The 12,500-nt window shown below is 37.1% G+C and overlaps 1 pseudogene; it reads right to left on the minus strand.

Annotated features, from left to right (window-relative positions):
- The window catches only part of LOC133656335 (membrane-associated phosphatidylinositol transfer protein 2-like), a 98,630-nt pseudogene that overhangs the window by 49,016 nt on the left and 37,114 nt on the right, over positions 1-12,500 (minus strand).

Consider the following 12,500-nt stretch of genomic DNA (forward strand, 5'->3'; position numbering starts at 1 on the left):
CATATATACACGTATACACATATATACACATGTACATACATATATACACGTATATACATATATACACACACATATACACATTTATACACATATATACACACATATGCACATATACATACATATATACACATATATACACACATATATATGAATATACATATACATACATATATACACATATACATATATAAACATATGTACACATATATACATACATATGGGGGGGTGGAGGGTTGGTTATGATTAAAAACATGTTAATTACATGTTAATAATGTGTAGAACGAGAATAGCATAAAAACTATAATGTTGGACAATTTATTTTTAGCAGCACAAAAGTAACACAAGCAATTGTTTAAACAGATTTTGACAAGCTGGGGGGTGTGTGTGTGTGTGGGGGGGGGGCTGTTATGAGTAATAACACGTTAATTACATTAATTCATAAAACATTAATAACATTAAAAAAACTAATAAACAAAAATGTTAGCAGCACAAAAGTAGCACAAACAATTGGGACTAGTTTGAGGAGTTTTTGACAAGGTGGGGAGGGGGGGGGGCTGTTAAAAATAACACGTTAATAACACAAAAATTAAAATAGACAAAATACATTTGCAACACAAAGGATTGGGACAAGTCTGTGGAGATTAGGGGAAGGGGGCGGGGCTTGATGACATCACATGTATGTTGTCAGTGACGAGGGACCGACTCCACTGCAGCGTGGCATAAAGATGTGCTGTTGTCATGGCAACATTGACAGCCGCAATCTAGTCTGAACCCCCCCCACCCCCCACCCCCCTCGCTCGCCTCACAAATGATGGAGGCTATGTTGCTGCTGCTGATGTCACCGGTTACCACGGCAACTCCCACTTAACTGTGACGCTGAGTGGAGAGCGGGGAGGGGCTCAGCGTGTGTGTGCGTGCGTGTGTGTGTGTGTGTGCGTGTGTGTGTGTTTAAGTGTGTGTGTGTGTTTAATTCCGCACGAAGGCGCTCCACTAGCCCACTCCCACATGCATGGACGCACAAGAAGAACAACAAACTAGCTTTGAGTTCCCGGTAATCTCTCTTTTAACTGGCTGCTGAGGCAAATGTTTCCCCAAAGTAAGATTGACTGATTATCCATTCATTTTCTACCGCTTGTCCCTTATAAATGTCATATTTTCATAGCTGAAGCAGAAAAAAAAACAACTTCTAAATATTTTTTTTGTTCACACGATGAGAGCCCTCCAGACATGAAATATCACCTTTAATGCAATGTGGTAATGCTCTCTGAGGCTGAGCCAATCAGAGGCCACGATACTGTAATGTGAGTTTGAGGATTGGGTTTTTGTTGTTTTATACATTTATTATTTACTACTCATTTTTAGTTTGTCATCATTGTTTTTACTACCTTTTATTTTGGTAAAACATAAAATCTGCAAAGCAACCACAGAATTCTTGCAACTGTTTACATGACACCTGCTAACTGTTAGCATGCTAACTTTTTCAACTAATGTTACACATTTTTAATTCATTTCGCTTCTGTACGTACACCTTAGAGTCATAAAACTTGATACATGACACATGCTAACTGTTAGCATGCTAACTTTTTAAACTAATGTTACACATTTTTAATTCATTTCGCTTCTGTACGTACACCTTAGAGTCATAAAACTTGATACATGACACATGCTAACTGTTAGCATGCTAACTTTTTAAACAAATTTTAGACATTTTAAATTCATTTCACACCTGTACGTGCAGCTTGGAGTCATAAAACTTGGTATATGACACATGCTAACTGTTAGCATGCTAACTTTTTAAACCATTTTTTGGACATTTTTAATTCATTTCGCACCTGTACGTGCAGCTTAGAGTGATAAAACTTGGTACATGACACATGCTAACTGTTAGCATGCTAACTTCTTAAACTAACTTTACACATTTTTAATTCATTTTGCTGCTGTACGTACACATTAGAGTGATAAAACTTGATACATGACACATGCTAACTGTTAGCATGCTAACTTTTTAAAGTAATTTTACACATTTTTAATTCATTTCGCTTCTGTACGTACACCTTAGAGTCATAAAACTTGGTATATGACACATGCTAACTGTTAGCATGCTAACTTTTTAAACCATTTTTTGGACATTTTTAATTCATTTCGCACCTGTACGTGCAGCTTAGAGTGATAAAACTTGGTACATGACACATGCTAACTGTTAGCATGCTAACTTCTTAAACTAACTTTACACATTTTTAATTCATTTTGCTGCTGTACGTACACATTAGAGTGATAAAACTTGATACATGACACATGCTAACTGTTAGCATGCTAACTTCTTAAACTAATTGTACACATTTTTAATTCATTTCACACCTGTATGTCAACCTTAGAGTGATAAAACTTGATACATGACACATGCTAACTGTTAGCATGCTAACTTCTCAAACTAATTTTACACATTTTTTATTCATTTCGCAGCTGTAGATACACCTTAGAGTGATAAAACTTGATACATGACACATGCTAACTGTTAGCATGCTAACTTCTTAAACTAATTTTACACATTTTTTATTCATTTCGCAGCTGTAGATACACCTTAGAGTCATAAAACTTGGTACATGACACATGCTAACTGCTAGCATGCTAACTTCTTAAACTAATTTTACACATTTTTAATTCATTTCACACCTGTATGTCAACCTTAGAGTGATAAAACTTGATACATGACACATGCTAACTGTTAGCATGCTAACTTCTTAAACTAATTTTACACATTTTTATTCATTTCGCAGCTGTAGATACACCTTAGAGTCATAAAACTTGGTACATGACACATGCTAACTGTTAGCATGCTAACTTTTTAAACTAATTTTACACATTTTTAATTCATTTCACAGCTGTATGTACACATTACAGTGATAAAACTTGATACATGACACATGCTAACTGTTAGCATGCTAACTTCTTAAACTAATTTTACACATTTTTATTCATTTCGCAGCTGTAGATACACCTTAGAGTCATAAAACTTGGTACATGACACATGCTAACTGTTAGCATGCTAACTTTTTAAACAAATTTTAGACATTTTAAATTAATTTCACACCTGTACGTGCAGCTTAGAGTCATAAAACTTGGTACATGACACATGCTAACTGTTAGCATGCTAACTTTTTAAACAATTTTTTGGACATTTTTAATTCATTTCGCACCTCTACGTGCAGCTTAGAGTGATAAAACTTGGTACATGACACATGCTAACTGTTAGCATGCTAACTTCTTAAACTAACTTTACACATTTTTAATTCATTTTGCTGCTGTACGTACACATTAGAGTGATAAAACTTGATACATGACACATGCTAACTGTTAGCATGCTAACTTCTTAAACTAATTGTACACATTTTTAATTCATTTCACACCTGTATGTCAACCTTAGAGTGATAAAACTTGATACATGACACATGCTAACTGTTAGCATGCTAACTTCTTAAACTAATTTTACACATTTTTTATTCATTTCGCAGCTGTAGATACACCTTAGAGTCATAAAACTTGATACATGACACATGCTAACTGTTAGCATGCTAACTTCTTAAATTTTTTTTAGACATTTTAAATTAATTTCACACCTGTACGTGCAGCTTAGAGTCATAAAACTTGGTACATGACACATGCTAACTGTTAGCATGCTAACTTTTTAAACCATTTTTTGGACATTTTTAATTCATTTCGCACCTGTACGTGCAGCTTAGAGTGATAAAACTTGGTACATGACACATGCTAACTGTTAGCATGCTAACTTCTTAAACTAACTTTACACATTTTTAATTCATTTTGCTGCTGTACGTACACCTTAGAGTCATAAAACTTGGTACATGACACATGATAACTGTTAGCATTCTCACTGTTAGCATGCTAACTTTTTTAACTAATTTTGCACATTTTTTATTCATTTCACAGCTGTATGTACAGCTTAGAGTCATAAAACTTGGTACATGACACATGACAACTGTTAGCATGCTAACTGTTAGCATGCTAACTGTTAACATGCTAACTTTTTAGACTAATTTTACACATTTTGAATTCATTTCCCAGCTGTATGTACACCTTAGAGTCATAAAACTTGGTACATGACACATAATTGTTAGCATGCTAACTTTTTTTTTAGCTAATTTGACAGATTTTGTGTTAATGCCACAGCAGTACGTACACTTTAGAGTCATAAAACCTGGCACATGACAAGTTAACTGTTAGTACGCAAAACTTTTTTTTTTAGCTAACTTTACACAATTTTGAAATTCTGCACCTGTACCTGAAAAATTTGCCTGAAATGCTAGCACGCCGACGTTAGCATGCGTCAAGTGCCAACATATGACTGAGGTGTAAACCTACAAAATTAGCTAACAAAAGTTAGCATACTAACGTTAGCATGCTAACTTTTTAAGCTAATTTTACACATTTTTAATTAATTTCGCGGGTGTACGTACACCTTAGTCATAAAACTTGGTACATGACACATAATTGTTAGCATGCTAACTTTTTTTTTTAGCTAATTTGACAGATTTTGTGTTAATGCCACAGCAGTACGTACACTTTAGAGTCATAAAACCTGGCACATGACAAGTTAACTGTTAGTACGCAAAACTTTTTTTTTTAGCTAACTTTACACAATTTTGAAATTCTGCACCTGTACCTGAAAAATTTGCCTGAAATGCTAGCACGCCGACGTTAGCATGCGTCAAGTGCCAACATATGACTGAGGTGTAAACCTACAAAATTAGCTAACAAAAATTAGCATACTAACGTTAGCATGCTAACTTTTTAAGCTAATTTTACACATTTTTAATTAATTTCGCGGGTGTACGTACACCTTAGTCATAAAACTTGGTACATGACACATAATTGTTAGCATGCTAACTTTTTTTTTAGCTAATTTGACAGATTTTGTGTTAATGCCACAGCAGCACGTACACCTTAGAGTCATAAAACCTGGCACATGACAAGTTAACTGTTAGTATGCAACAAAAAATTTTTGTTTAGCTAATTTTACACAGTTTTGAAATTTTGCACCTGTACCTGAAAAATTTGCTTGGAATGCTAGCACGCCGACGTTAGCATGCGTCAAGTGCCAACATATGACTGAGGTGTAAACCTACAAAATTAGCTAACAAAAGTTAGCAAACTAACGTGAGCATGCTAACTTTTTAAGCTAATTTTACACATTTTTAATTAATTTCGCGGGTGTACGTACACCTTAGTCATAAAACTTGGTACATGACACATAATTGTTAGCATGCTAACTTTTTTTTTAGCTAATTTGACAGATTTTGTGTTAATGCCACAGCAGCACGTACACTTTAGAGTCATAAAACCTGGCACATGACAAGTTAACTGTTAGTATGCAAAAAAAAAAAAATGTTTAGCTAATTTTACACATTTTTGAAATTTTGCACCTGTACCTGAAAAATTTGCTTGGAATGCTAGCACGCCGACGTTAGCATGCGTCAAGTGCCAACATATGACTGAGGTGTAAACCTACAAAATTAGCTAACAAAAGTTAGCATACTAACGTTAGCATGCTAACTTTTTAAGCTAATTTTACAAATTTTTAATTAATTTCGCGGGTGTACGTACACCTTAGTCATAAAACTTGGTACATGACACATAATTGTTAGCATGCTAACTTTTTTTTTAGCTAATTTGACAAATTTTGTGTTAATGCCACAGCAGTACGTACACTTTAGAGTCATAAAACCTGGCACATGACAAGTTAACTGTTAGTACGCAAAACTTTTTTTTTTAGCTAACTTTACACAATTTTGAAATTCTGCACCTGTACCTGAAAAATTTGCTTGAAATGCTAGCACGCCGACGTTAGTATGCGTCAGGTGCCAACATATGACAGAGGTGTAAACCTACAAAATTAGCTTACAAAAGTTAGCATACTAACGTTAGCATGCTAACTTTTTAAGCTAATTTTACACATTTTTAATTAATTTCGCGGGTGTACGTACACCTTAGTCATAAAACTTGGTACATGACACATAATTGTTAGCATGCTAACTTTTTTTTTAGCCAATTTGACAGATTTTGTGTTAATGCCACAGCAGCACGTACACCTTAGAGTCATAAAACCTGGCACATGACAAGTTAACTGTTAGTATGCAAAAAAAAAAAATGTTTAGCTAATTTTACACATTTTTGAAATTTTGCACCTGTACCTGAAAAATTTGCTTGGAATGCTAGCACGCCGACGTTAGCATGCGTCAAGTGCCAACATATGACTGAAGTGTACACCTGCAAAATTAGCTAAAGAAAGCGAGCATACTAACGTTAGCATGCTAACAGGCGTCATTTGTCAAGTAACAAAAGGATTGACGCTGAGGTATACCTGCTAAAATAGCTATATAAGTTAGCATGCTAAAATGCTAAAAGTAACATGGGTCAAGCACCAAAATATACAGTATTACTCAGAGATGTGAACCCTGTACCTGAACATTTTTTGTGCTAATTTTACACGTTTTGTTAATTCCACAGCTGTACGTACACCTTAGAGTGATAAAACTTGGTACATGACACCTGCTAACTGTTAGCATGGTAACTTTTTAAACTCATTTTACACATTTTTAATTTATTTCGCTGCTGTACGTACACCTTAGAGTCATAAAACTTGGTACATGACACTTGCTAACTGTTAGCATGCTAAATTTTTATGCTAATTTTACTATCTATTTTTGGGTTAATGCCACAGCAGTACGTACACCTTAGAGTCATAAAACCTGGCACATGACACGTTAACTGTTAATATGCTAACATTTTTTTAGCTAATTTGACACATTTTAGCTCATTTTGCACCTGTACTTAAAAAATGTGCTTGAAATGCTAGCACGCCAACGTTAGCATGCGTCAAGTGCCAACATATGACTGAAGTGTAAACCTGCAAAATTAGCTCAAGAAAGCGAGCATACTAACGTTAGCATGCTCACAGGCGTCATTTGTCAAGTAACAAAAGGATTGAAACCTGCTAAATTAACAAAAATGCTAGAATGCTAATATTAGAATGCTAACGATTAAAAATATAGCTTGGCCAGCCCTGTGGGAGTGGAATAGTGTGGAATGATGCCATGAGAGCCTGGAGAGTCAACCAAAACAGACTGGCTGGATTAGCGAGTAAAGACGGCTTCATTATGCAGACGCTAAAACTAGCTTAGCAGCTAGCGTAAACACACCAGAAAGCCTGCAGTTTGGCCTTCCTTCTTCTAGGTGTCAGCATTACAAGCGACCCGTCCATCCATTTTCTACCTCTTGTCCCTTGGCTAAATCACTGGCCATGTTTCACCCGGGTTCTGCCCTCACCCACCTGGATCATGTAGAGCTGGGCGATGCGGTACTCCTCCACGCTCATGGGCATGGGGATGCGGTACTCCTTGATCAGCATGGCGGCGCCGGGACACGTCGGGCTCTCAGCGGCGAAGCGGGTCGGGGGTCATGGCCGGCACCTGAGGGCGGACGGCAGGAGGAGGGTCAGCGAGACCACAGGACAAGAAGAACCCGGGCGGGATTAGAGTCCTGAGCGCCCTCCCACAGATCTATTACAAGGTAATCCTCTGACCGGGCAACATGGCCCAAATCCCCCGCCAAGCTCAGTCCTGCCTCCGCCTGCTCGCTGGAGAGCGAGGCCGCCAAATAGCGAGACGCTGGCGACAAGAGTGTCAAGTGCCACGACCTCACCTCGCCTCTCAAAAGAAGGGGCGGCCGCCACAAAGAAGGAGGCGACGTTGGCGTGGCAATAACCACCTCATCCTGCGCGGCCACAGCTGCCGGCGGTCCTCGGCGAGGGGGCGGAGCTTATTTGTGGCACTTCTCTAATGGAGTTCTGTTTAAGTCTTCTCTGTTTATTATATTGAAATAAAGTAAAAAATTATATATATACATACATATATGTACACATATATACAGTATATATATATATATATATATATATATATATATATATATATATATATATATATATATATATATATATATATATACACCAGAATTTTTTTTTGGGTCCTTTACACAATATGGAAATTAATGTAAAATTAAATTTGCTAACAGGAAGCTAACTACTTAGCTGTGTGTCCTTTGTAGGTAAAAGTGATTGCCATTTCTTTTGTGTCAACAAATTATGGTCATAATGAGTTAAAGGCCTACTGAAAGCCACTACTACCGACCACGCAGTCTGATAGTTTATATATCAATGATGAAATCTTAACATTATAACACATGCCAATACGGCCGGGTTAACTTATAAAGTGACATTTTAAATTTGCCGCTAAACTTCCGGTTCGAAACGCCTCTGAGGATGACGTATGCGCGTGACGTAGCCCGGCGAACACGGGTATGCCTTCCACATTGAAGCCGATACGAAAAAGCTCTGTTTTCATTTCATAATTCCACAGTATTCTGGACATCTGTGTTCGTGAATCTGTTGCAATCATGTTCATTGCATTATGGAGAAGGAAGCCGAGCAAGCAAAGAAGAAAGTTGTCGGTGCGAAATGGACGTATTTTTCGAACGTAGTCAGCAACAACAGTACACAGCCGGCGCTTCTTTGTTTACATTCCCGAAAGATGCAGTCAAGATGGAAGAACTCGGATAACAGAGACTCTAACCAGGAGGACTTTTGACTTGGATACACAGACGCCTGTAGAGAACTGGGACAACACAGACTCTTACCAGGATTACTTTGATTTGGATGACAAAGACGCAGACGTGCTACTGTGAGTATGCAGCTTTGGCTTCTAAACATTTGATCGCTTGACCGTATGTGCGCAACTTTTTTTTGCGTGTGTACGTAACTTTTTAAAAATATATAAGCTTTATGAACCTTGGGTTAGGTGAACGGTCTTTTGGGCTGAGTGATTGTGTGTGTTGATCAGGTGTTTGAATTGTATTGGCGTGTTCTATGGAGCTAGGAGCTAGCATAGGAGCTAGGAGCTAGCATAACACGTACCGTACCGTACGTGCGCGTCACGTACGTAACTTTTTAAAAATATATAAGCTTTATGAACCTTGGGTTAGGTCAGGGGTCGGCAACCCAAAATGTTGAAAGAGCCATATTGGACCAAAAATACAAAAACAAATCTGTCTGGAGCCGCAAAAAATTAAAAGCCATATTACATGAGATATAAATGTAATTAAGAGGACTTAAAGGAAACTAAATGAGCTCAAATATACCTACAAATGAGGCATATGCAATATGTACATATAGCTAGCCTAAATAGCATGTTAGCATCGATTAGCTTGCAGTCACGCAGTGACCAAATATGTCTGATTAGCACTCCACACAAGTCAATAACATCAACAAAACTCACCTTTGTGCACTCATGCCCAACGTTAAAAGTGTGGTGGACAAAATGAGATAGAAAAAGTGGCATAAAACACGTCCTAGAAAGTCGGAGAAAGTTATACATGGAAACAAACTATACGGCGAGTTCAAGGACCGCCAAAATTAGTAGGACAAAACGGCGCTCGCCAAATACTCGAATCAGTGAAGCATGTTTAATATAAACAGTGTGATTTATAACAATTAGCGAGGTTTATGTCATGTTTGTCCTCCCACAGAAAACATTCTGAAACAAAAAAATTGATTTTTTTTCCCCTCATCTTTTTCCATTCTTCCTACATTTTTGAAAAATCTCCAGAGAGCCACTAGGGCGGCGCTAAAGAGCCGCATGCGGCTCTAGAGCCGCGGGTTGCCGACCCCCGGGTTAGTTGAACGTCTTTTGGGTGATTGTGTGTGTTGATCAGGTGTTTGAATTGTATTGGCGTGTTCTATGGAGCTAGGAGCTAGCAGAGGAGCTAGGAGCTAGCATAACAAACACGCAGGTGTTTTTATGCAGGATTAATTTGTGGCATGTTAAATATAAGCCTGGTTGTGTTGTGGCTAATAGAGTATATATATGTCTTGTGTTTATTTACTGTTGTAGTCATTCCCAGCTGAATATCAGGTCACCCCCGGCTCTCACAGCATCTTCCCTATCTGAATAGCTTCAACTCCCCACTAGTCCTTCACTTGCACTTTACTCACCCACAAATCTTTCATCCTCGCTCAAATTAATGGGGAAATTGTCGCTTTCTCGGTCCGAATCTCTCTCACTTCATGCGGCCATCATTGTAAACAATAGGGAACTTTGCGTATATGTTCAACTGACTACGTCACGCTACTTCCGGTAGGGGCAAGCCTTTTTTTAATCAGATACCAAAAGTTGCAATCTTTATCGTCGTTGTTCTATACCAGAGGTCGGCAACCCAAAATGTTGAAAGAGCCATATTGGACCAAAAATACAAAAACAAATCTGTCTGGAGCCGCAAAAAATTAAAAGCCATATTACATACAGATAGTGTGTCAAGAGATATACATTTAAAGGACTTAAAGGAAACTAAATGACCTCAAATATACCTACAAATGAGGCATAATGATGCAATATGTACATATAGCTAGCCTAAATAGCATGTTAGCATCGATTAGCTAGCATTAATGCAGTAACCAAATATGTCTGATTAGCACTCCACACAAGTCAATAACATCAACAAAACTCACCTTTGTGCCTTCACGCACAACGTTAACAGTTGGGTGGACAAAATGAGAGAGAAAAAGAAGTGGCATAAAACACGTCCTAGAAAGCCGGAGAAAGTTATACATGGAAACAAACTAAGGTGAGTTCAAGGACCGCCAAAATTAGTAGGACAAAACGGCGCTCGCCAAATACTCGAATCAGTGAAGCATGTTTAATATAAACAGTGTGTTATAACAATTAGTGTCATGTTTGTCCTCCTACAGAAACCATATTAAAACAAAAAATATATTTTTTCCCCTCATCTTTTTCCATTTTTCATACATTTTTGAAAAAGCTCCAGAGAGCCACTAGGGCGGCGCTAAAGAGCCGCATGCGGCTCCAGAGCCGCGGGTTGCCGACCCCTGTTCTATACTAAATCCTTTCAGCAAAAATATGGCAATATCGCGAAATGATCAAGTATGACACATAGAATAGATCTGCTATCCCCGTTTAAATAAAAAAAATTCATTTCAGTAGGCCTTTAACTCAGGGGTCGGCAACCTTTACCACTCAAAGAGCCATTTTGGCAAGTTTCACAAATTAAAGAAAATAATGGGAGCCACAAAAAAAAAATTGAAATTTAAAATGAAAAACACCGCATACAAAGCTTAAATTGCTTTGTGCTATGTTAACCAGGGGTCTCAGACACACGCACCGGCACGCACCTTAATATGGAAATTTGATGTTAGTGCGGCCCGCGAGTTTTGAATGAATGGCGCTTGATAGCGTCATACTTGCCAATCCTATGGCGTCATATTAGTACCAAAAATCTAAGCGCGTAAAAACTGTTATCGCGCGCTGATTCTCCACTTTTGCGGGCGCGCGGTGCCTTTCTGCACGCGCTGTCTCGGTCTGTGCGCTGTCATGTTTCATTTTGGGACTTTGTGGGCGGGCATGCTTAGACCGCCCCTTCTTTCTGATTGGCTTTGAAAAAAAAATAAAAATACAACTTCAAGTAGGTTGTAAAAAAAAAGGCAGATGAAGTGAAACTATAGCAATGCTTTTCTTTACACTCTCTCCTGCACACAGATACTCATGTTATGAGAAGTATATTGTTTCAAAAATATTAACATTAATTGTTGATATTTTAAACATCTTTCAGATTACATTGCTCGAATTCAAAAACCACTTTACTACACAAATATTAGGCCCAATGTGCATGATTATTCTATTAGTATTAGTTATTTTTATGTTTTATCATATCTTAGCTTATTTTTATGTTTTATCATGTCTTAGCCTATTTTTATATGGTCTTATTATATTTATATTTCAGTTTTTATTGTATTTTATTTTATTTTATAGTTTTTCATATTGTAGTTTATTTTTATGTTTGATTATATCTTATCTTATTTCATATTATTTTTGGACTTTTACCTGATGTGTATTTTAATTATTTTTAATCCATTTATTTAATCATCTAGAGCAGGGGTCACCAACGCGGTGCCCGCGGGCACCAGGTAGCCCGTAAGGACCAGATGAGTAGCCCGCTGGCCTGTTCTAAAAATAGCTCAAATAGCAGCACTTACCAGTGAGCTGCCTCTATTTTTTTTAAATTTTATTGATTTACTAGCAAGCTGGTCTCGCTTTGCCCGACATTTTTAATTCTAAGAGAGACAAAACTCAAATAGAATTTGAAAATCCAAGAAAATATTTTAAAGACTTGGTCTTCACTTGTTTAAATAAATTCATGAATTTTTTTACTTTGCTTCTTATAACTTTCAGAAAGACAATTTTAGAGAAAAAATACAACCTTAAAAATAATTTTAGGATTTTTAAACACATATACCTTTTTACCTTTTAAATTCCTTCCTCTTCTTTCCTGACAATTTAAATCAATGTTCAAGTAAATTTATTTTTTTTATTGTAAAGAATAATAAATCAATTTTAATTTAATTCTTCATTTTAGCT

Source organism: Entelurus aequoreus, linkage group LG08, assembly GCF_033978785.1.
Source record: "Entelurus aequoreus isolate RoL-2023_Sb linkage group LG08, RoL_Eaeq_v1.1, whole genome shotgun sequence".
In the NCBI taxonomy this organism is placed as follows: domain Eukaryota; kingdom Metazoa; phylum Chordata; class Actinopteri; order Syngnathiformes; family Syngnathidae; genus Entelurus; species Entelurus aequoreus.